The sequence below is a fragment of the Lepidochelys kempii genome, chromosome 4, assembly GCF_965140285.1.
Source record: "Lepidochelys kempii isolate rLepKem1 chromosome 4, rLepKem1.hap1, whole genome shotgun sequence".
NCBI classification, from domain to species: Eukaryota; Metazoa; Chordata; order Testudines; family Cheloniidae; genus Lepidochelys; species Lepidochelys kempii.
This window is the reverse complement of record NC_136383.1, coordinates 122753835-122778382: the sequence shown is the minus strand read 5'-3', so window position 1 is coordinate 122778382 and position 24548 is coordinate 122753835. Positions and strand designations below refer to the sequence as shown.

The 24548-nt window shown below is 43.5% G+C and overlaps 1 protein-coding gene across 4 annotated transcripts in view; it reads right to left on the bottom strand.

Moving 5' to 3' along the window:
* The window catches only part of ZFYVE28 (zinc finger FYVE-type containing 28), a 311136-nt gene that overhangs the window by 148507 nt on the left and 138081 nt on the right, over window positions 1–24548 (bottom strand). The gene's annotated exons all lie outside the window — the stretch shown is intronic.

The window sequence follows — 24548 nt, the reverse complement described above, 5'->3', positions numbered from 1 at the left end:
CAGTTTTGAGTTTTGATTTGAGTTGGGTTATATTTTAAGATCTTTTTCTTTGTGGCTTTCTTTCAAGGGGAACTGTGAGATAAAGAATCATTAATTTTAAAAGTTGTATGGTTGAAACTCATTAGGAGTCATGTTATAGACCAGTAAGATCAGATGTTACATGCTATAAGATGAAAAGATCCTATTGTCACATCTTGTAAACAATTGACCTTTATTTGTAAAATATTGAGGTGTTTCTTCAAAAGGATAATATTTAGTCACCTTTGGCTTTCATGGCATGGTCCCTCTAAGCATAAGACAGAAGCGAATAGCTACAGCACTGAAGCTGGGAATTAAAAATCACAGTGACAATTTACCAGATATTAGAATTACTGCTTATCCACTCAGAATTTCTGAAATTCAGATTTAAGACTTCTTTGAAAATGGCACGTCCAGAAATAGTGACTCTCCCTGTTGAAGATTTTCCTCTTTGTAAAGCAAGGGACTAAAAAGCAAAACTGCAAGAAGCCTTTACATCTATTAAATAATGAGATATTTGATCACTGCATTACAAAGGCAGGTTCTTCGCGGTGATTAAGTTTTTAGGTGTGTAATAATAATGAGTGAAAGCATATAGTATCAGCTAAATTATGAAATTATCCTGAATATAAAACTTAAGAAAACTATTCTAGGTAAACATTTATTTTTACTTCGCTGTGGAACAGAAAGTTCATATGCATTCTTCCTCCCGCACTACAACTGCAGGAGAATGTAATCTTCTTTATAACTAAAAATATTTATTTATGAGAATCAAGCCACAAATAAAAAGCCTAATTAGCTAAGTAAGGCACTGGAGATATTTTATTGCAGCTATTTAGATGGACCTCACACAGTGTGTTTCACTTTGAAGAAACTCAAAATAGAAAGAAAAGCATAATCCAAGGGCATTGCAAATCATATTCATAATCTAACAATCTCTTAAATATTTCCAAATTTTTATGTGGAGTCTGCACAAAAATTAGCAGTTAAATTTGTTATATCCAGGGTGTCACGGCCGCCTCAGTTTTAGAAGTCTCATATCCACCGTTCTCCATAACGCATAAAGTACTTAATTTGTCTTAATTTGATTTCTACATCTTCATTTACCCAGTATGGACATGAATGTGTTATCAATGTGACTGGCAGCAGCCTCCAGTGAAAAGTAAATAATTTCAGTACCAACCAGGATATACTTCCCTTGATAACCTTTCCTCAAAGTCTCTGTTCTGCCTTGGCAAGAGATAGTTACATCAACAATGCTCAGATTTTTCTGCAGAAAATGTCATTTTTAAATTGTTTTCTTTCTTTGTCTTCTCAACTGGAATAAAAGCTAAGGAAAATGGAAATATCATGAATGAACCACAGAAAAGACCAGAACAAGGAATCCATAGTGGGGTCTGAATCCTGGGTGTTGATAGAATTATATGGATGTGCTGCCTGTCAGTCATCCTGAGGACAATATTAATCATTTCTGTTTTGCTGAAGGTTGCAGAACAGAAGATAATCCTAAAATCTGACCAGAAATGATCCATTGAGCCAGTATTAAAGGCTCAAGAAACCAGTTGTTCATTTGTATTTTCCTCATGTTCCGAGCATTTATCCCTTTGCTATACATTTAAGAAATCCAGCAGTCTATATAAACCAATTAAATGTTTTCTCTACAATGTGTTCCAAAGGTATTGTTTTATGGATTCAGCTGATGGTAGATCTGAATTTCTGTTTATTGACCACCAGAGGGAATGGTGCAAGCCTCCATGCACTGTAAAACATGTATTTTAAGTGGTACTTTGACAAACAACTACACTATGAATTTTTTACCTCGACCCTGCCACCTGTTGCTACCATTGCTTCTGCTCCAACAATGTTTGTAATGGTGGGGACACTAGCATAGACAAAGTGTGCGTTGCTCTGGGTGTTTTAAGTGTCATATCACATAGACCTTTTCTGAGCAAGATTGGATATGGTGTTTAAAATGCCAGCTGTTACCTGTAAATCTATCTACACTAGCATTCCTACTACTGCTTCCACTAGTGGAGACATACCACTTGAAGCCAAGATGAATTTTTTAAAAGAAAAGGACTTGTAGACACACCCCAAGAGTGTCTTCCTTTGCTAATTCCTGTGGAAGAAGTGGTAGAACGGCTTCAAGTACTGTATAATGCTCCAGCTGCTTGACAATCTAAATACTGTAATTGGTATCTTCTTCTGCTGGTGTCACAATCTTGGGTTATGGGACAAGAGGCCTTTTCACGTGTCCAAATGATGATAAGCAACCTCAAACTTCCCATTCCTTAAAATGGGTATAGTGGCTGCTAGCAAAGTTCCATGAATACAAAAAATTACTATACCATACAGGAGTCAGAAGGGGAAATTCACAAAAGAAGGCACAATAATGCAGATCAAAATTTGAAAAGGCTATAGTTTAAGGACTTTATCCTGCCTACCAGTATTCAGAACAAATGGCCTAATATTTTGGAAAATCAGCTTTTGTATACATATGACAATGTGCACTGCCAAAGGCAGAACCGAGCTCTAAGTGTTTTAAAAACATTAATCTATGCAGTTCAGATTTAAAAGGTAGCTACAAATATAGCATGTTTATAAACTACATAGCTGTAATAGACATTATGCACTAGCTACTCAAATGAATTTTAAATGAAAACTGGTATGAAATCTAACTAACACCTGGTTATGAAAATGAAGATATGTATGACATGCCTGATCTGTGACAAAAGCAGCTCTATGCCTAAAGCCAAACACTTTTCAACAAAAACAATTTATCCAATTGCCCATATGAAAAGTAAGATCCTTACAGTGCTACAAGTTTATCTGTTGGAAGCTTGTTATGCCAGTTACAAATTCTTAGGGAAGCTTGTCTTGTACACTGAATAGTTCGAAGTCTTCAAAGTTGTTGGGTTTTCCCCCAGAAGTGAACAAGTAACTTGTTCAACTGGGCCCATTCTTCATACTTCTCTATTTTTTTAAACTCATATGAATATGTGCTACCTCTGCCTTATACATATACTTGGCAAGTTCCTTAAAACAACATTACAAAATTCAAACACCAAATCCAATACATCCATAGGCAACAATCCTGCAGTGGTAGGTGAATAGGCCAAAATACCTAAAAGGTCTTTTCTATTTATAATTCTATTATAAACCAAGCAACAATAAAGATTTCTTATAACACAAGTGACATAGACAAATAGTAATATATTTTTCTTTTAACTTATGTGACATTTTAAAATCTAGGAAGCAAAAGCAACTTTGCCAATGTTCTAATCTTCTTCCTTTCTGTATTTAAGAAAGAGGGAAAGTTTGAGAAGAGTTTCAGTTTTGCACACAATGGTGCTTACAATAAAGAATGCGGTTTTGCTGGCTTTCTGGTGCTGTGGATCTCAGCAAATCTGAAAAGTGATGATTACATTCATACTCCAAACTATGACTCTGCAGAGGTCAGGTCCACTGGTTTTGTGATAGTCGATAAAGTCATCCTAACGGCTCTTAGTAACATGACCTGGGTTTAAGCCTATTTTCATTAGAAGTGCACCATAAAGTGCACGCTGTGGTAGTATTGCTTGTATTCCTGATCTTCGGTCTACCATTTGTAGTCGGAAATATAGCTACGTAAAATCAAGAACTGTGAGGGACAGAGAAGTTGGGTAGCCAACCACAGACACTAGAAACATTACTGGATATACTGCACCATCTTTCCCCTGGGTTGACCATTAATGATCTATATAAGTCAATAAAATAAAGCCTGCAAAACTATTCTGCTAACCATGACCAACACAAAACATGAGATAACGGGTGAAAGCCAGGCTCTGTTGGAGTCAACAGTGTTGACTTCAGTGGCTCCAGGATTTTCCCCAATGACTTTATACCTGATAGAAGTTTTCAAACAGACAAAATATTTTAAACAAACAAAACAATCAACTATATGCAAACTGGAACGATATGCACTCGGCCAGGGACACTGATTTAAATAAATGTATCTATAGATGCTGCAATGGAAACTAAAATAAACTAATGAACTATAGATTTATTCAATACCTACAAAAAAGTCAAAATAAAAGAGCAATAATATATAATCTGATGGAAGTATACTTTATTATCACATGAAAGAGCTCCAAAGCCAGAAGTTAAAAGATTCCTCTGCTCATTCCCCTATCTGTCCCCAATGTCTACTGAACAACCATGATGTCTTTCCTTACCCCATTCCTGTCCTATAACAGGGCACTGATCCTCTGGGTATATGTGCAGCCCAACATACCTATTACAGGCTCTGGCTTTAAAACCTGGAATTCTCAAAGAGATAATCTGGAAGAACAGAGAGAAACTCCAATCCCAGGGCCCAAGAATGAGAGCAAGACTGTTAACAGCAGGAAACAGGATCATAAGGCTTCCTGTCTCACAGAGAAGGAACTAGTAGACAGTTGTACAGCATGCAAAAGCTGCTCGGGAAAGCACTCCAGTTGTGCAAGGAGAGGGCTTCCCCCACAACTGGCACCACAGCTGGAAAAAGGGGGGAATTTTACCTGTATGGAGCAGGAAGGAGCAGGAAATGGCTGACCCAATTTAGGAGTGGGGGGAGATCACTACCATTCTAGTTGACCAGAAGAGAGTGAGGGTGGTATTTATACCCTATGCAGTCCTGGAGAAATCTATTACCAAGAGCTGTCAGATGCCACCATAGGAATATTAAAGCCCAATCATTGGATAAAAATTAATGAAGAGATGAATAAGGATTTTTGGAGGGAGGAATGGATAATTGAGGCAGATTTAAAGATTCACTGAGATGCATGAGATGGAATAGGTTTGGGGATTTTTTACCAAGGCATGTGGTATGTGCAGAAATGGCCCTCTGACCAGATAAAAAAGGGATAGTAAAGGATACAACAGTCCTGAAATTATTTCCCGTTGTAGTGGCAGTGACTGTTTGGAGAATGGATTTTACAAACAAAAGTGAATGTTTTGGAATGACAACATGACAATGGTGCATGTCCTCCACATCACGCAGAATTATGAGGTGAGTAAGGGCATTTGCACTTCAGTGTTTAAACTTTAACCATATGTTTGTTTGCAAAACATGTGCCTGGGGTCGATAATGGCAGAGCCAATGCACTGTCTCACACTTCCAGGTGGACAGATTTCAGGACCCAACATGGAACCCAAAACAGAGGCTGGTAGCATTCTGGGGGAGGATGGCTCTTAAGAGTTGTACAGAGATCATTAGCACTGCAAATATTTAGGGCTTATGACAGGATTTTTAAAGATTTTGTGCAATTTCAGGGGAGGGAGGGCCTGCCTATGAAATGGCCATTTCCAGATGACCAGATACTTCAGTACATGGTATTGCTGGCAACCTGTGGGTTTGCATCATTTACTGCCTCCAGCCACCTATGAGGCTTTACATTTACCAGTAGGATTGGGGGATATCCCAGATCCTTGTAGTGGATACTTTAGTTAGTTCAGAGTTTTTTAGTGACGAGGTATCAACACACCATCCCTAGAGAGGATCCCCATTACTGCTCAGACGCTTAGGGATTTGGGGCAAGTTCTCAATCAAATGTGCAGAAGCAGACAGGAAGTGGACTTGTTCAAGGCTGCATTCCTGGAAGCATTTTTTTAAGTTTTTAGAGTCAGTGAACTAGTGCCTGGATTGGTGAGGGATATGTTGGGAAAGGCTTTGGAGTAGAGGGATTTACAGTAGGAGGAGCAATTGGTCATCTTGACCCAAACAGGAGGGGCGAGGTGAGTCCATAATGCTATTGGTGATGGAATGAGGAATTATATAATGATGAAACCAGCTGGTCAGGGGGCTGGAAGGGCCTTCACAACATACCAGTCTGTTACAGTTTTTAAAAAGGGGCTTATAAAGTTAGGGCTATAGGTGCATGAATTTGGTTCCCACTCACTCCAGATTGGAGCTGCAACAGTACTGCCCAAATAAGGCTAGGGGCCAGTGTGATTCATGCAATTGGATAATGGCACTCAAATACATACAAGACATACACGAGACCCCAGATGGGAAAATTAGCTCTGATTCTCTGTTTCAAATTTCAAAATCATGTCCACGGTCCAAGCAAGCAGTGGTGTGGCTCTGTGAGCAATAGTTTTGTACACTAGGCACATAGGCACCAAGTCGTCTGGAGGTTCACAGCTGGATCTAGGTGGTGAGCTGGCATAGAAACAAGGGTATGCTATGGGACCAGCTGATGCCCCTTATACGCTCTTTGGCAACTCAGAAGCAGGCACCAGATGTGATTATTGTTCACCTCAGTGAAAACTATTTGGGAAGGTGTAAGGGGCTCAACATGATAAACAGAGCTAAGGCAGATCTGAGGGAAGATCCAGGATTTTTCCCATGGGCAATGAATATTTAATCTGAAACACTGCAGTGCAGGGAACAGTGGAACTTCCACAGGTGGATAAGGTGAGGAGGTATGTAAATAGGTAGGTGGCTAAACACATACATAACCAAGGGGGTTTGGTCATTTCAGATCTGGACATATCTTACTTGGCACCCCAGGGAGGATGGGATACACCTATCCAAATAGGGGGTGGATATACTTTTTTCTGATATTAAGGAAAGAATCAGTGAATACGTGGAAGCACAGCAGGCTTGTGGTGGCCATGTGGCCCAAAAGCATAATTGCTGATGCCTCCTTGTGGAAGATGTCCAGTGCAGGTACTTGTTGTGGAAGATGTATGGTTATTGGATAAAATGGCAAAAAGGGTTACCTACCTTTCGTAACTGTTGTTCTTCAAGATGTGTTGCTCATGTCCATTCCATTCTAGGTGTGCGAGCGCCCATGTGCGCGGTTGGAGATTTTTGCCTTCGTGGTATCCGTAGGGTCAGCAGTGGTGCCCCCTTGAGTGCCGTGCTCATGCATTAGTATATCAGGCACTGTTGAGCCTACGCCCTCTCAGTTCCTTCTTGCCGGCAATCGTGACAGAGGGGCATGAGAGCAAGTAATGGAATGGACATGAACAGCACATATCAAAGAACAAGAGTTATGAAAGGTAGGTAACCGTTTTTTCTTCTTCGAGTGCTTTTTCATGTCAATTCCATTCTAGGTGACTCACAAGCAGTACCAATGGAAGTGGGCTTGGAGTTCACGGCCTTGCAGCTTGCAGCACTGCATCATCCCGGGCCTGGGTAAGCGCATAATGGCAAGTAAACGTGTGGACAGATGACCAGGTAGCAGCTCTACAGATCGCTTGGATCGGCACGTGAACCAAGAAGGCCGCTGATGACACCTGCGCTCTAGTCGAGTGTGCCTTGACAAGTCTATCTGGGGAGTTTTCCACTTTCAGAAAAATCATACCGGCCACCTCCAGATGGAGTGACCCCTCATGGCGAGACGAGAAGGTACTGCTGAGGCGATCTTCTAGCACATTCCTGGTCCTAGGCAGGTGCGTGGCTACCAGATGAATGGCATGCTACATACAAAACTCCCAAAGGCTGAGAGCTTCTTGGCAAAGGGCTGACAACCTGGCTCCGGCCTGCCTGTTGATGTAATACATTGCGATGGCATTGTCCGTGAGGACCTGCACCACCTTGCTGCTCAGGTGGAGCAAGAACACCTGGCAGGCCAGACAAACTGCCTTTATCTCCCTGACATTGATGTGAAGGGCCAAATCGTTCCCCAGCCAGCGGCCTTGAGTGCTGAGCTTGCCCAGATGGGCTCCTCAGCCCAGGTCCGAAGCATCTGAGACCAGGGTCAGCGACGGGGACGGGATCACGAAGGGAACACACTTCAATACTGACCCAGGGTTCAACCATCACTCCAGGGATGACAGGATGTGATCCAGAACTCTAACTACCCGATTTAGGTCGTGTCTGCTGGCAGTGTAAACCAACGCCAACCTTGCTTGCAGAGGCTGGAGGTGGAGCCGCGCATGACTGATCACATATGTACAGGTGGCCATGTGGCCCAACAACCGCAGGCAGGTGTAAGCCATGGTGAGCAGGTGGTTCTTCACATGAGAGATCAGGTCTGACATGGCCTGAAAACAAGCCTCCTGAAGGCAGGCTCTGACTCACGTGGAGTTGAGAACTGCCCCGATGAATTCTATTAGTTGAACTGGCCTTAAAATGGATTTTTGCTCATTTATCTACAGGCCCAGGTTGCGGCAGGTGGAACACAACAGATGGAGGCTCCTCTGTACTTGTTCCTGGAACCTGCCCTTGATAAGCCAGTCGTCGAGATATGGGAAGACCTGGACCCCTTAATGTCTCAAGTAGGGGCCACTGGCACCATACATTCCATGAAGATTTGGAGGGAGCACCAAGCCGCCATGGTGCCCTCCTCCACTAGGGTGCTGAATTCCTGGGCCAAATCCTGTGGGAGGGACTCCTTGAACTTATGGGTGGGAGTCCCATATGTTAAAATTGTATCTTCCTAGGATGGCCTGATTGTTTGCCACCCAAAATTGCAGCCTGGCAGTCAAATAATTTTTTCTCCCGAACAGATCCTATATTTTGGCCTCTTTATTTTTGGGGGGATGAGCTGGTAAGACCTTGCTTACCCTTTTCATTGGCTGCAGAGACCACCAGCGAGCCCAGGGGAAGGTGGGTGAAAAGGTATTCAAACCCTTTGGCAGGGACAAAGTATTTTTTTCGTCCCTTTTCGAGTTGGGAGGGATGGATGAGGGAGTTTGCCAGAGGGCCTTGGCAATCTTGATGACACCGTCATGCACTAGTATTGCAACACGGGCCAGGGTAGAGGCTGACAGAACATTAAACAAAGTGTCCACCAGCTCAGCCATTTCCTCCACCTGCAGGCCAAAATTCTCAGCCACCCAATGAAGCACGGCCTGGTGTTCTTTAAAATCGTCCAGCGGGCTGGCCCTCGAGGGTCCCGCAATCGCCTTCTTTGGGGATGAAGATGATGACTGCAGTGTCGGGGGAAGGAGGCTTAGGGGTGGGTGCAGTCTCCTCTGCCTCGACTTCAGAGTGTGCATCATGCACTGAGCCCAGAGCTGTCGGTGCCACCAGCTGTTGCTCCGAGGCAATGGCCAATAAGCTGTGTGAAAGGGACATCACCGTGACCGACACTCCCCATGCATTTCAATAAGGCCACTGCGCTAGCCAATGGCCGTGCTGCCAAGGTGGTGCCGTCGATGTCGACGTGGCCTCAGGTGCCCATTCACACCAGTGAAGTCTAGGCAAGAGGCTGAACTGTGCTTCTGTGCTGGAGGAATCCCCTTCCGGTGACCACAGTGGGGCTGTCGACGCCTGAGACTGTTTGCTGACCATTGCCGTTGGAAACCGGTGCCCAGAGTGAGGAGATCAGTACTGGTATTGGGGGGACTGGAGCTGGTGCTGGGGGGGTCCGAAGACACGACGGGGAGCGCTCCCACAAGGCAGGTGACCCGGACCTGAACCGAGAGGACAATCAGCGGGAGGGTGAACGGTGTCGGTATTGCGGAGACCGGTGTCTCCCTCTAGGCGATCCGTGTCGAGATGGCGGGGACCACAATTGCGATGCTGGTGACCGAAGCAAGCCTCTGAGGATCCAGGCTGTGATTCCGGCAATCTGCGGCGCAGTGGTGGAGAGCACTGCTGCGTCTCAGGGGATCAGCGGTGATCCACTGGCCCTAGAGGGGTCTTAGCAGCTGGCTTGCCCTTGTGGGGAGCCTTTGCTGGTCCTTGAGGCATGTGATGCCTCGATGGCATGGGCAGAGGCCTTTGCTTTCTGAGCGCTGCGGGAGCTTATGAAGGTGTTGGTGCCGTCAGGAGCTTAGGTCCCATGCCGATCCTGGGAGTCGGTGGTGGACTTTTCAAGGTGCTAAGGGCCCTGACCAGGGAGGCATGAATGCGTGGCTCCAGAGTGGCTGGGCAGCCCGAAGTAGGTCCCTTCCCCGATGACCCATGGCCCTTCTTGCCTGGTGCCAGGGAGCTGTGCTTCCTAGCTTTCTTTTTTGGGGGACGAAGAATAGTGCTGACGGATTAGAATCCATTGCTGATGTAATAACCTGGTATATGGATTTGTGTACAGGCCCAAAGTCCAGAGTTTAGTCAAGAGGTCAGAGTCCTAGCAAATATTGATTAGCTAAGAGAAAGCAGAATAACCAAAGATAACCTTGCTTTTGCTAAGATATGCCTGGTCAGCGGAACGCCAGATGTTGGGGGCAATAATTGTCTTATTCAAAGTTGCAATTAGAACAAAGAAGCCCTGTCTCTGTTGTGTTAGTTTCTTCTGGAGGGAGATGTTCTTCCCAAACATCCAACCTTGAATTTATGAAAGGTTCAAGCATGTCAGTGTAAGATATGGCCTCCTCCCACCTCCCTTTCCCAGGGACCAATGCCTGCCTTAAAACACAAATAAGCAACTTGAAAGACAATCTTTATTGCCGCATACTTACACTGTTTATTTGCTTTTACCCCTAGATATGTATCTGTTGGACAATCAAAGGAGCTACTTCATTCCTATGGACCCCAAATCAGAATTCAACATATATATTTTATACTAATACATTAATTGAAGTACTAATTAAATGTTGATTTGTTAACTTGAGACCATGGGCAGAGACATTATGTAACCTTTGACCATTAGCTGCAAGACATGACAGCACAGTAGCCAAACCTATCCGGGGGTGTGGGACTGCCTACCCTGTCACTTTCCCCACCCATGGAAAATCCATATATTCCATTATAATCAACTGATTAACAATGTCTCTGAGCCTAATAAGCTAGGTGACACTCTGTCAGCACTATATGTAATAAACTCCTGTGCCTGACCTCTACACGGTGTGGATTTATGTCCTTCAGTGCCGGGTGGAGCCTGGTGTCGGGGGCACACTGCACACCAAGGCCAAGGTACTCGGTGAATCCTGGTGGGACAGCACGGAAGCTGGATGAGGAGAGCCTGCAACCGAATATCCTGCTCCTTCTGCATGCTGGGCTGAAAGTTTTTACAAATACGGCACTTATCTCTCATGTGTACTTCCCCCAAGCATTTGAGGTAGCTGCTATGGGGGCCACTCACAGGTATAGGCCTGGTGCAGTCTGTGCAGGGCTTAAATCTGAGATATCGGGGCACGCCCCACCTGGGGCAAAGTCCCCGCTGGGATTTTAACTGCTAACTACGCTTAACAACATTAACTACTATAAACAAACTATTTACAAGGACCTAAGTCTCGAAGTAAGACGAAAACTGCTAGCCCTTGCTATACAAGGAAAGGCACTCTGACTAACCACCACGGTAGGTAAGAAGGAACTGAGAGGATGTAGGGTTGGCGGTGCCTGATATACCGGCGCATGAGCGCGGCACTCAAAGGGGCACCACTGCCAATCCTCCGGATACCGCAAAGGCAAAAATCTCCGATGACCGAGCATATGGGCGCGCATACACCTAGAATGGAATCGACATGAGCAAGCACTCAAAGAAGAATAATCAATTTGGTGAGACAAAGTGAAATCTAGTGCAGAAAGTTTTGAAGACTTATTAATAAGGCTACATTTTAGTCATGGATATTTTTAGAAAAAGTCATGGACAGGTCACGGGCAGTAAACAAAAAAATCATTGCCTGTGACCTGTCCATGACTTGTACTATTTACCTCTGACTAAATCTTGGTGGGGGGTGCTCAGGGAGCAGGGGCCCGGGACCCCTGCTGGTGCTGGGGGTGGATGGCGGGGCTGGCAGGCTCCTTACCTAGCTTCTTGCAGCTCCCCAGAAGCAGAGACATGTTCCTCCCTCAGCTCTTAGGCAGAGGTGTGGCCAGAAGGCTCTGTGCACTGCCTCTACCCCAAGCGCCAGCTCCGCAGCTCCCATTGGCTGCGGGGGGCAGTGCTGCTCAGGTGACCACCGAGCCAACTACACTGGCCACTGCAGAAGTCACAAAGGTCCCGAAAAGTCAGGGAATCCATGGTTTCCATGACCTCTGTCACAAACTCGCAGCCTTACTAATTAGTCATCAGCAAGAGGGAGATTTTGCATGCAGAGATTTCAAGAGAGAGACACCACTGACAAGTACCACTTAGAAAAGGATGTAAGGGAAAGCATCCCTTAATGGAGCTGAGAAAGGGGGTTCAGGACTCCTACATCTTTTGCAGTGGGGAGCCAAACCCCCGCCTTTTCTAGTCCCCAGCACTCTTATGAGAGGAGGGTGGCAGATGCTGTGATAAGGCTGGGGATTACGTGAAAAGTCTTAAGGAAATGGTGACAATGCACTGTACTATTGGTTGTCAGGTACTTCCAGATATTTTAAGTGAATAAAGTTGCAGGCTAATTAAACCACATACATAACTCTTGGCATCACATCACTAGTCCAATCATTACTACAAAAAAATTTCATAGTGATTTTGTGTCTAAACACATTTTTGCTCAATTCCAATAATGTTGAAATGGACCCCACACAGTGCCTTTGACAGAGACACTGCCCAACCTTGTAGCATATGCTTGACATTGTGATTTCAATGAATTTCTCCAAAAGTCAAAGTCTGATAGAGGTTTCCATAATTTTAGCTAGTATCAGAGTCTTTGGGACATTCAATAAGAATTTTGTATGAGCCCTTGTTTGTTTCCCCTCATTTTTTTGCTTTAGCTGCAGGGCAACCAATGTACTGGATGACATAATATCACAGGACTCTCATTCGTGTCCCTTCCTCCGTGACCCATCTAAATTGTTTATTTTTGCTCAGTAAGGCATTCCTTTGCCACTCCAGATGATACTCTCAAGTCCTGTCCTTGAACTCCCAGTCATATACTGGGATTCCCTTGGGAAACAAATGGGTTTGTACAACTATTTTTGGCCTCTCTGCACCAGCTCAGCTTCTGAGATAGACACATACAATTTAAGTTAGGTGAATTCTCCTCATTAATGTGCAGCTTTAAAAACTATTATTTAAACCACATAACTCTTTTGCTGTTAAATCATTAGCTCTTTTTAAAAACAGGTTTCTATAATAAAAAGATACAAAAGGTGTAAAACAAATATTTAAACAGAAAGTTTAACAGATACATGAATTACAAGGAGTATAATTTCTTAGGCAGTTCTGCAGTCCTAGCAAGAAAAAGAAACAGAGACTACACAGTACAGCATCCCACCAGGTACTTAAGATCCTGTATTCCCTGTCTCTTAAGACAATATTACCCTCATTGATCCTTCTGAGTCATTCCCTTGACTAGCAAGTTAAATCCAGCATCTGGCACAAATAAGGAACTATTTAGTTGATGAAGCACGTTTCCTTCCCCTAAACTTGAGAAAACAACTTCCAGGAAAGCCATTACGTACATAGCTGGTAGCCAGTTATTCTCTATTGATCCACAACCTCAGTTGCAATAATCGTCAATATATATCTTTTGCATAATATTTATATATTAAAACATACAGATTCCTTTGAACTGCACCCTTGAAACTTCTATTTGCTAATATTTCCTGTAGAACTTCAAGCGCCCAGGATGCTCAAGGGAACTAAGGACTAGTCTGCTAATTCCCAGTTATGAGCATGAAAATATATTGCTAATATAGATAATTGAATTAATGAAAGCCCTCCTATGGCAGGAATATGGTCCAAACTGATTAGACATTTTCTCTTAAAGAATGGATAACAGCAAAAAAAAAAATCAATACTATATTGGACACATGAAGGAAAGTGGAAGATTGTGAGGTAATGCTTGAATAGTATTCCTGCTGAAGCAAAGTCTGCATTTTTGTATTAACTGATTATACTTAGTCATTCATTTTGATTTCTACATAGACATCTATCACAGGCTGGCTCCTCAGCAAGACAAAGACAACAATAACCTTGATCTGCACAAAAGCTTCCTTTCCATAAAAAATGAAGTTCTCCCCCAACCCTTCATCAGTTCATGTAAAACTACAATCTCCCCATTTAAAAAAAATCCACATCCATATCCAGACCCCTAAAACTGAGCCCTTCACTAATATTTGCCTATAGCAGATGAGCTTTGGATCATCCCAAACGGCAACAGACTCAGACTTATTTCAGACAAGGGAATGGGGCAGAGAAGTCTAAAACTGAGGGGTCCTAAAGGATAATGCCTGCCAGTGGCTCCATCTCTTACTCACCAACAGAGCTCCAGCCCTAGAACTGCCCCACTGATCTCAACTGTGGAAGTATCATGTGGGAAGAGGGATGGTCACTCAGGTAGGCAGGTCTCCAACCATTTAGAGCTTTACAAGTCAGAATCATCATCTTACACTTCAGCTATAAACCTATGCAGCCAACAGTTTCTTATGCACCTGCTTGCAGTAAAATACCACATTTAAATAAGCAGGCCTACTGCCTTCTGTGCCACCTTTCCTCTGCAGGTTGATAGAAGGTGTTGCCCAAGCAGAGTGCATTGTAATAGTCTAATCTTGAAGTGACAAGGCATGGATGATGGCACCAATGTCCTTCTCTTAGATAAGGTTTGCATCTGAGAGGAGGAGTTGTCACATACTGACTGTTTAATAGCAACTTGGAGTCTAACCAGGGCCTCAAATTACAAACTGCGACACAACCCTCTTTGCCACATCTCCTAATTGCTTTCCCCAACCTACTATAACAATTCCATCTAATTTTTCTCTGGAAGGAGCCTCAGACAGCTAGCTCTCATTTATGCTTCATTCACTACCATCTACTGAGAAAGATACTCAAATTGCACCATCTGGGTTAAATGAAATGGAGGTAGAGGGATAAGTTTCATCAACAAATTGACAATATTTCAGTTTGTGCCTCCTCACTAACCCTTCCAATGGCCCCATATTGAACAGGAGAGGTGATAAGAGTACAACTCAGAAGAACCCATTCAACACCTTTTAGACAGAAAAGTAATTGCCATAATTATCCTCTTGGTTCCAAGAGAAAAGAAACAAGCTACTGTCACACTTCGGGGTGCAATCCAAACCAGGAAGGAGTTGTGTGACCTCTTACTGTGTAACCCTGAATGCATCACAATGCTTTGCTACTGTAGTTCTCTGCCTGGGATGCTCACAATCAGCCACAAGCATGCAGGTCACACCCTGTCTCTGGGTGTGTTAGCTATGCAGCCAGCCCTGGAAACAGCAACTCTGACCCCAGCAGCCTGTCTACAGTCCCATAGCCCTATACTGGCTTTCACCAACCTTGGCTACAACCAACAAAGTGACCCCAACACTCTTCCAGTCCTCAATTTCCCTAAACTGCGGGCCCTTAAGTGTCCAGCCCTCTCCTGGGCCACTTGGAGAAATAATATGGTCCGTTTGCTCCTGTAAAGACACCAAATGTACAGCTTACCACTTTAACTTGAGTTAACTAACACACTTTTAATTTAATCTAGCAGTGCTGTGTTTGAATTAAAGTAAAACAAGTTTATAACAAAAGAAAAGAGGATTCTCTGTGAGATCAAGTAAAAGAGATAGAGATTGAAATGGTTACAAACAAATAAAAGTGAAAAATACTTCTAGTGACTAAAAACTTAACCTAGCAAGATACAGACTTTGTTCAAGATGGTTGTTTTTGCCCACAGTCTTCCAGCAGGACATCTTACCCCATCCCTCCATTCCAGTGGCATAGCTAGGTAGAGCAAACAGAGGCAGCGGACATAAAAAAAGCTGCCACCAGCTTGTACCCACCGGGTGGCACTCCGGGTCCTCGGCGGCAGGGGCCGTCAGTGCCGCCGAAATACCGCCGAGGACCCGGAGCGAGTGAAGGTCCCCGCCACCAAAGACCCGGAGTGCCGCCAGGTGAGTAAAAATTTAAAAAGTTGCCCATAAATTAAAAAGGCACCACTTGTGCTCAGAGGGGGAACAGCCACTCCCCCCACTCCCTCCCTGGCTACACTACTGCTCCATTCAAGGGCTCTTCCAGAAGCCCAAAATGCTGGTTCCTTTATCTCTTCGGTGAAAGAGAGAACTTGGTTTTCTGCCCCTTTCTTTTATAGTTGAGTAAACCTTTGAAATGGATTCTTCTGAAGGTTCCCCTTCAAAATAAAGTTTATTCAAGCCGTGAGGACGGCAACATTGAGTCTGGAGGTGAAGAAGCACCATGCTGGGTTTCCCCCCAATCCCCGCTGATATTTGCTGAAATGCAAATGGTTCTGTTTCCTGCAATCTGTGCCCCTTTTGCAGTCCTGTTTACTGCTTATCTATAAATTGAGGTAAACCTACATTCCTTTAAAAAGAAAAGGAGTACTTGTGGCACCTTAGAGACTAACCAATTTATTTGAGCATAAGCTTTTATTTTATTTTTATTTATTATTTTATTGAGCTGTAGCTCATGAAAGCTTATGCTCAAATAAATTGGTTAGTCTCTAAGGTGCCACAAGTACTCCTTTTCTTTTTGCGAATACAGACTAACACAGCTGTTACTCTGAAACCTACATTCCTTTGTTTAAGACAGACCTATTTAACACCTTTAACTAGGCAAGGCTGTCTGGTGTTGAACATGGTCTAGTAACATCATACAGGGGGAATTCATAACTTTACATATAATGTTGTTACATACATTTCACCATAATATTTTTGACCACTGAGGTATTAGGTTTTAAATGATACCTCATAAGGCATATTTTGAACAAAGATTATCACACTAGCGTATAGGGTGTCAATACCCGGGTGCTTTGGGTCACAGCTCCCATAAAGCATCCCTGTTTCCTCCTGCTGGAATCCACATATACATGAACAACTCAGTGATATTGAAAGCAGCCTTAGCTTAGCCTCACTTTGAGTGCAAGTTTTACTGTTCATGAATATCTCATTTCAGACAAATACATCTGTATATTTCATGTCTACTTTTATGTAACAGCAATTAAGATTAAAAATAGATCCTCAGTTCCTTACGCCATCTTTCCTAATCACCTTATGTCCCTTTAATGACCAATTTCCTTGGACAACAAATCAGTATATGCAGAAATTTCAGATTTCATAAGGGTATTTCTGTAGATTTTCTTGTATTCTCCAAAAATAAAAGTTTCTAGTGAGGTTTAAACTCAGATGAGGCGCCTCTGACTATAAAAAGCAGTTCTCTGCTCGTCTTCTGTATAGGATTTTGGAACCCTTCTGAAATGGTCATCTTGGGTACTTTTATCATCTTTTATGACCTTTTCATAATACACAAAGTTTAGGATAATTTATACTTGCTTACCCAAAGTTTTCTTTTTCCCTCTCAAGTAGTCTCTTCTTCTTTCGTATGGCTGGTGCAGAGCAGCAACTACAATTTCACCTGAAGTTGATCGAGCCAAATGGCTACACCAGGAGTAGCAGAATTTATTGCAGTAATGCCTCCTTCATATTTATAAATTGGACAGTAGGTAGTGATATATTCGATGGTCTGTCATGGGGAACCACACTCGCACACCGGGAAGTCCTTGATTTTCCATATGTGTATTAGATATCCGCATCTACCATGGTTAGTTCGAATTCGGTTCAAGTTGACCAAGATGACCGTGGAAGGTCAAATCCAGGAACCTTCTGCATGGGATCTGGCATAAGGTGCTTATTTTTAAAGTCTTGTTTAGCCCAAACTGCTTTCCAAGCCTCCTTCTGATCATAGCCTGATTGCATGAGACTAAATGAATGTTCCCAGAAAGGCTTAAGGACTTCTTTTACTTCCTTAATGCTGACAGTGGAAGGTGCTCCTTGGGGGATTGATGCAAGTGTTTGGCAGAGTTGTTGATACACTTCTCTTCTTGTGTGTTTATCAAGTGGTCCTTTTATGTTCTCCACCAGTTTGGAGGCTACTGAGTTTGGCTGGATTTTTGGCCGGTACTCTGTGGATTAGCGGCCCCAAGACGTCGTAGTAATGTCCAGGCTTGACAACTTGAAGTGTAAAAATCAAGGTTTTGCACGCAATCAAGCCAGAGCTGGCATCTCGCTGTGTCAAGGGAGCATAGCAAGTAGTAAAAGTCAGATTCTACAATAGGTCTTCAGCCCATTTGCTGCTTTTGGGGATCAGATCTGTCAATCATTAGCTTCAACTAGCTGAGGTAACTTCAACAGCTATGATGAGAACAGTTCTTTTAACAAAATTCTACTATAAGCAAAATGACTAATTATGAATATGCTTACTGCAGAGCATGAGAGCTGTTCTATCAAACAGTAAAACCTTTATATTATCCAAGGTCTGGTAGATCTGTGGACCATAATACATGAAGAAAGGAAATTTTGGGGAAAGCACATATAAGTTTTTATTCTTCAGCATAGTACATTCCACATATCTGATAGTGGAATACACAAACATATAGATGATTGCCTGACTGGCTGAAGCACTGCAGTGAGAAACGCTATCCTCCTGAAAATGTCAGGTGAGGCTTTAACTTTCAAGTACTGTATGAAGGACTATATATATAACTATAGAACTGGAATGGACTATGAGAGGTCTTCTAGTCCTGTCCCCTGCACTCAAGGCAAGACTAAGTATTATCTAGACCAGGAGTCGGCAACCTTTGAGAAGTGGCATGCCAAGTCTTCATTAATTTAAGGTTTAAGATTTTGCGTGCCAGTAATAAATTTTACATTTACAGGGGGCCCCCCGATGGAACCCCAGACTGGCAGTGGGCTGAGCAGGGCCGGCGGCCAGGACCCTGGCTGGCAGGGGGCCGGGCGGCTGGAACCCCAGACCAGCAGCGAGGTGAGCGCGGCCAGCGGGTGGTATCCCAGGCCGGCAGTGGGCGGAGCCGGGCCAGCGGCCGAGACCCTAGCTGGCAAGAGGCTGGCGGCCAGAACCCCAGACCGTCAGCGGGCTGAGCGGGGCCAGCAGACAGAACCCCATACTGGCGGCGGGCTGAGAGGGGTTCCGTCCGCCAGCTCCTGCCAGCTGGGGTCCCAGCCAGTGGCCCCGCTCAGCCTGCTTCCAGCCAGGGGTTCCATTCACCTGGCTGGCAGGGGCCCGGGAGGCTGGAACCCCAGACCAGCAGCGAGGTGAGCGGGGACAGCGGCTGGTATCCCAGGTCGGCAGCAGGCTGAGCGGGGCTGGCGGCCGAGACCCTAGCTGGCAAGAGGCTGGCGGCCAGAACCCCAGACCATCAGCAGGCTGAGTGGGGCCAGCAGACAGAACTCCAGACTGGTGACGGGCTGAGCGGCTCAGCCTGCTGCTGGTCTGGGATTCCAGCCGCTGACTCCTGCCAGCCAGGGTCCCAGCTGCCAGCCCCGCTCAGTCCGCTGCCAGCCTGGGTGGCCGGCAGTGGGCTGAGCGGGGCCGGCAGCCCGGCTGGCAATGGGCAGGTGGCCGGAACTCCAGACTGTCAGCGGGCTGAGCGGGGTGGCAGACAGAACCCCAGACCAGCAGCGGCTCACCCACTGCCGGTCTGGAGTTCTGCCAGCTCCTGCCAGCCGGGGTCCCAGCCACCGTGCTCAGCCCACTGGTGGCCTGGGGTTCTGCTCACTTAGGCAGGCAGCGGGCTGAGTGGGGCCAGCGGCCAGGACCCCAGTTGGCAGCAGCGTGCCAGTAAAAATCGTCTCACGTGCCGCAGGTTGCCAACCCCTGATCTAGACCATCTCTGACAGGTGTTTGGAGATTTTTAAGAGCAGATTAGACAATGACAGAGATTCCACAAGCTCCCAAGGCAATTTATGCGAGTGCTTAACTACCCTGACAGTTAGTTAGTTTTTCCTAATACCCAACCTAAACCTCTCCTGCTGCAATTTAAGCCCACTGCTTCTTGTCGTATCCTCAGAGGTTGATGAGAACAATTTTTCTCCCTCCTCCTTGTAACAACCTTTTATGTATTTGAAAATTGTATCATGTCTCCTCACAGTCTTCTCTTCTCCAGACTAAACAAACCCAGTTTTTTCAGTCTTTCCTCAGAGGTCATGTTTTCTAGACCTTTGATCATTTTTGTTGCTCTCCTCTGGACTTTCTCCAATATGTCCACATCTTTCATGAAATGTGGCACCCAGAACTGGACACAATACTCCAGTTGAGGCCTAATCAGTGCAGAGTAGAGCAGATTAATTCCTTCTTGTGTCTTGCTTACAAAACACTTCTGTTAATACATCCCAGAGTGATGTTCACTTTTTTTGCAAGTGTTACACTGTTGACTCATTTTCGCTTGTGATCCACTACGACTCCCAGATCCCTTGCCACAGTACTCCTTCCTCAGCAGTCAATTCCCATTTTCTATGTGTGCAACTGATTGTTCCTTCCTATGTGGAGTACTTTGCATTTGTCCTTATTGAATTTCATCCTGTTTACTTCAGACCATTTCTCCAGTTCCTCCAGATCATTTTGAATGCTAAGCCTAACAGCCAAAGCACTTGCCACCCATCCCAGCTTGGTATCATCCGCAAACTTTGTAAGTGTACTCTCTATGCCATTATCTAAATCATTGATGAAGATGTTGAACAGAACTAGACCTAGAACTGATCCCTCTGGGACCCCACTTGATATGCCCTTCCAGCTTCACTGTGAACCACTGATGATTACTCTCTGGGAAGGAAACCCATTTTAACATGTAATGTACCCAGGCTAGTTCCTACAGAAAGAATCGTATTGACAGAGAAGACATCTTCATCCATCAGAGCAGTGATTTTCTTTTGTTGGCCAGTTTCATGAACGTGTCCAGATTCTTTTGAGTTGTCCCACTTAATATATCAAGGTTAGATAAGAGGCTCTGGAGTAACATACCAATAGAGAAAGAAACAAGCAGACCAAAAAGGTGAAAGATCTCCCACAAGCCACATCTACTGGAAGAAAAGATTGGAAGATTTTTTATTCTCTTAGATCTGGCTCTTTGGTGGAACTTCTTGTGATCGAATGCACCCCTGTATTCACAACCTGCACGCTACTGTAACAATCTTTGTACAGAATATGCTTTGTGAGTATCCTTTGCAAACTAATAACTGACTGGTCAATAATATCATGGTGAAGTGTATGCAGCAACATTGTGTGTAAAGCTATGAAATCCCCCGTCTAATGTTAAGGGGATATGTTCAAACTCATGTAGTTAAAGATACCTGTTCAAACTCATGTAGTACTAATTAGGCACAACTGGTCAAGCAGGTCTAACAACAAAGTGATGTGTGGTTACCTCAATTTGCTTATAAGCTGTAAGCAGAGTCCTCAGCAAGAGAAAAAAGAAGGGAGACAAAGAAAATCTGTATCTCAGCATAAACAGGTTAAAACAGCATGAAGAATCTTTCCTGACTAGCCTCCATGTCTCCATATGCTCAGCTGAATAGTACATATATAGTTCCACCCCCTCATAAAGTTATATTCAGCTGCGCAGAAAGAGACAAGGAGGTTAATCAGTTCACTAATGTCACAAGATCACTAGTATCAGACTGCTACTCTCTAAGATTTCATACAAAACCACTCTGAGGACTGAGCACTATAGTTATTCCATTTTTAAGTGCCCAAGAAGTCCAGAGGGAAACATCCTATGGGCTTAAAGTGAGAACTGTTGCAATTATGAATCGAGGATCATGCTCCATCACCACAAAAGTTTCAGATGGCAGATTGCAAACCAAGCCTCCTAGCAGAGCTGACAGGAACCATTACCCTGTGGAAAGTTAGGGAAGATAAGACATAGGAAAAGGAGAAGTGAGTCGGCCCCTCTGTTCATCAGACTGAACAGTGGTACGTTACATTACTGCTAATCAGAAAGAACATTATCTTCCCCTCCTGTAATGTTTTTATTCCTTCTATACACTGAAAATATCTTCCATTTTACTGTCTGTTAAAATGTTTTTAAAATAGTCTCAAAATTTTCTCAGGTCATTGCCACATGCATCTCCTCTAGGGTAAATATTGGGAACTGAGCAGGAGAGAGAAGGCAGGCATAAAAAAAACCCTGTGCTTCTATTTATCATTGCTGCCTGTCAGTCTTAGAGAAGAATGTTATCCATTAGTTCCAGGTTGGTGAAATCTGAAGGTGCAGAAGTTAGTATTACTCTCCCAATGCTGTTTGTAATTTTAAGAAGCCTCAACATCCAATGCCTTCATCTTTGTTCAGATTTTTTTTAATAAAAGGAGGTCACAGTTATGGGGGTGACTGCACCTTTTTCCCCACTCCACCCCCTTCTTGTGTACCCTTTCAAGCCACAGGCTCTGTGCCACTACTCGTGGTCCCTCATGATTCTCCCACTCACAGACTGGGTCCTTGGGCTACACCACCAGTTTACCAGCCATGTTTTCTCAGCAGGTCCACCTGGGTTTGACACCTGCAAGAGACTGTCTTTTGGGAGCTGTGACTAGTGGGTAAATGCTGTGACTCAGAACTTAAAAAAAAAAAAAAAAGGATTATTCATTTATCCGCAGGAAAATAGTGCTTAGAGAAAAGGGTTAAAACAACAGAAAAGTCTACATGCATTTCATCATACCTAAAGTTTAGTATTTTCCTCAAAGCTTAGGCAGGCAGCCCCAATTTATCTCAGGTACCCCTCATTCTGAGAACTGGATTCAGTCTTCTTCCCTGCAGACACTGCCTCCAAGTCTCCGGTCTTCCCTGAACTTCAACCACTTTGTTCTCTGTGTCTGCAAGATGGGACTCTTTTCCCCTTGCCAAACTCACCTGATGAATGCACTGGAGGTGGAGGTACACTATCAAACAGAAGAGTCCACTCATTGTCTCATAAGTATTAGCCAACCATCTACAACCTGAAACCACTGTACTCCTTTCCTGGGGATTTGCAAGTAACTCCTTGTCAGCGGATGACAGACCCCATCATAACAAATCGAACAAAACAGGTACACATAATATTCATAAAAATAATACACCCGCCTCCCACATTTTTCACAAAGCATATAACATTTACTCTTGCCCAGTACATAGAAAGTCAATGTGCCATTACTGGGTGACCATGATTGACAGACTTTACTTTGTCCCTTAGAATTAGTGTCAAATTATTTCTGTTTGCATTTACCAAGTTCTACATCAGTTGTGCAACCTTTGTTTTCAACTGCCAGTCAAAAGAAATGTAGATGCTAGATGGACTTATCAGTTGAAACTCAACGGGAACACTGATAACGCTGAAGATATTTTTTAAAAAAAATTGTATTATAGTCTGTGACCACAGCTAGTGTACTGAGATGGATTTGTGGATTACAGCAGGATTGCACTTCTCAAGATCACATTTATGATGGGGGAGACTTTCAAAGGCACAAAAGGCAGTCAGTAAAAGTCACTGGGACTTGGCCAGGCCATCTATTAAACATTTGTGCCTTTGAAAAAACTCCCAGTGCCCTAAAGTACTGAGAACTAGTATGTAGATGAGCACCAAATACTGTTCTTCAGAACTGTATTTTAAACATAAAAAAGTTTAAATTTAAATAAAGACAATTGAGGTCAATACCATTGAAAAGACAGGCTACTAGATGTTTCCAAAGAAATAATGTGCCTGGCAACCGGCTTGTAGAAAACCCTACCACCTTTCGTATCCAAGGGTACGGAGAGAATGAATTCCCAGGGTTCTAACAGGTTACAAATGGCAATTGCAGCTAAGACATTAATATAACCTTGTCATTCTAATTATAATGCTGCTGCCAACCTGTGCCACTGGAGTACATTGAAAATCAGAACTTTGTTTAAAGAGATAATAGCACATTATTATCTAGAGTGACAGTGTTTTACATTTTATTTCAGGCAAGTCTAATGGTTTTAAATGAGTTTTGTAAAACACTAAAAAACAAACAGCATCTAGGTTTTTACTTTTAACAGTACAACATGACATCATGAAAGGCTGAAGTAAATGTGTGCTATTTTGCATACCATCAGTTTAATGTAATCTGTTGCGCAGAATGAGTGCTAATTATGTTCCCTATCCAGAATTCCAAAGCACAATAAAGATGCTTGTATTTGTAAGGAATAGAAGTCCCCCAATGTTCTTCATCATTCCATAACATATGGATGAACAGTCAGTTCTGACGACAGATTTTATTACATATTTTCAGATTTATTCACACACACTAAGAAATTTTTAGTTGGTTTCCATCAGAAAAGTTCACATAAAGCATCAGAGCAACATATTTGAATTGGCTAGTGATTCTGAATTGATAAACAGGAAGAGATTTTGGGGTTATAAAGTTGAAATGTAACTTTCATTTAACTCTTTGAATGTCGTACCTGCCTTGCATGCATAAGGCAATTATTTTGCAAGACTCCACTTCTGCCATGACTCATACAGGAAACTAGCTGACCAATGGCAAGTTTGAATAGTCACTGGCAATAGCTGGTATAAAGAGAATATAAAAAGCAGACACTGATAACATAACCTTTTATTACCAATAAATGGTCAATCACCACCTTAACCACTATATTTTATGGTGTACTGTTTTCCCTTTTACCCTGTCTTTAGCTTCTGAGCTCCTTAAGGCAAAGAATATGCCTTCATTTCTGTTTGGAGAGCACCTAACACATTGTGAACATGACCAAATTGAACATTACCCAAAATAAATGTAATAAGGAACTTCTTTCTTCTCTTTTTCTATGGTATATGAACTCCACAAGACCATAATAAAACCTTTAGTTGATATTATTATTTCATATTTATATCACAGTATCATATAGTGGTACTGGTCACAATAGAATCAATTGTGCTAGGCTCTGAAAATGTACATAACCCTACCCTGTAGTGGGAGGGTGGCCCTTGTGAAAAT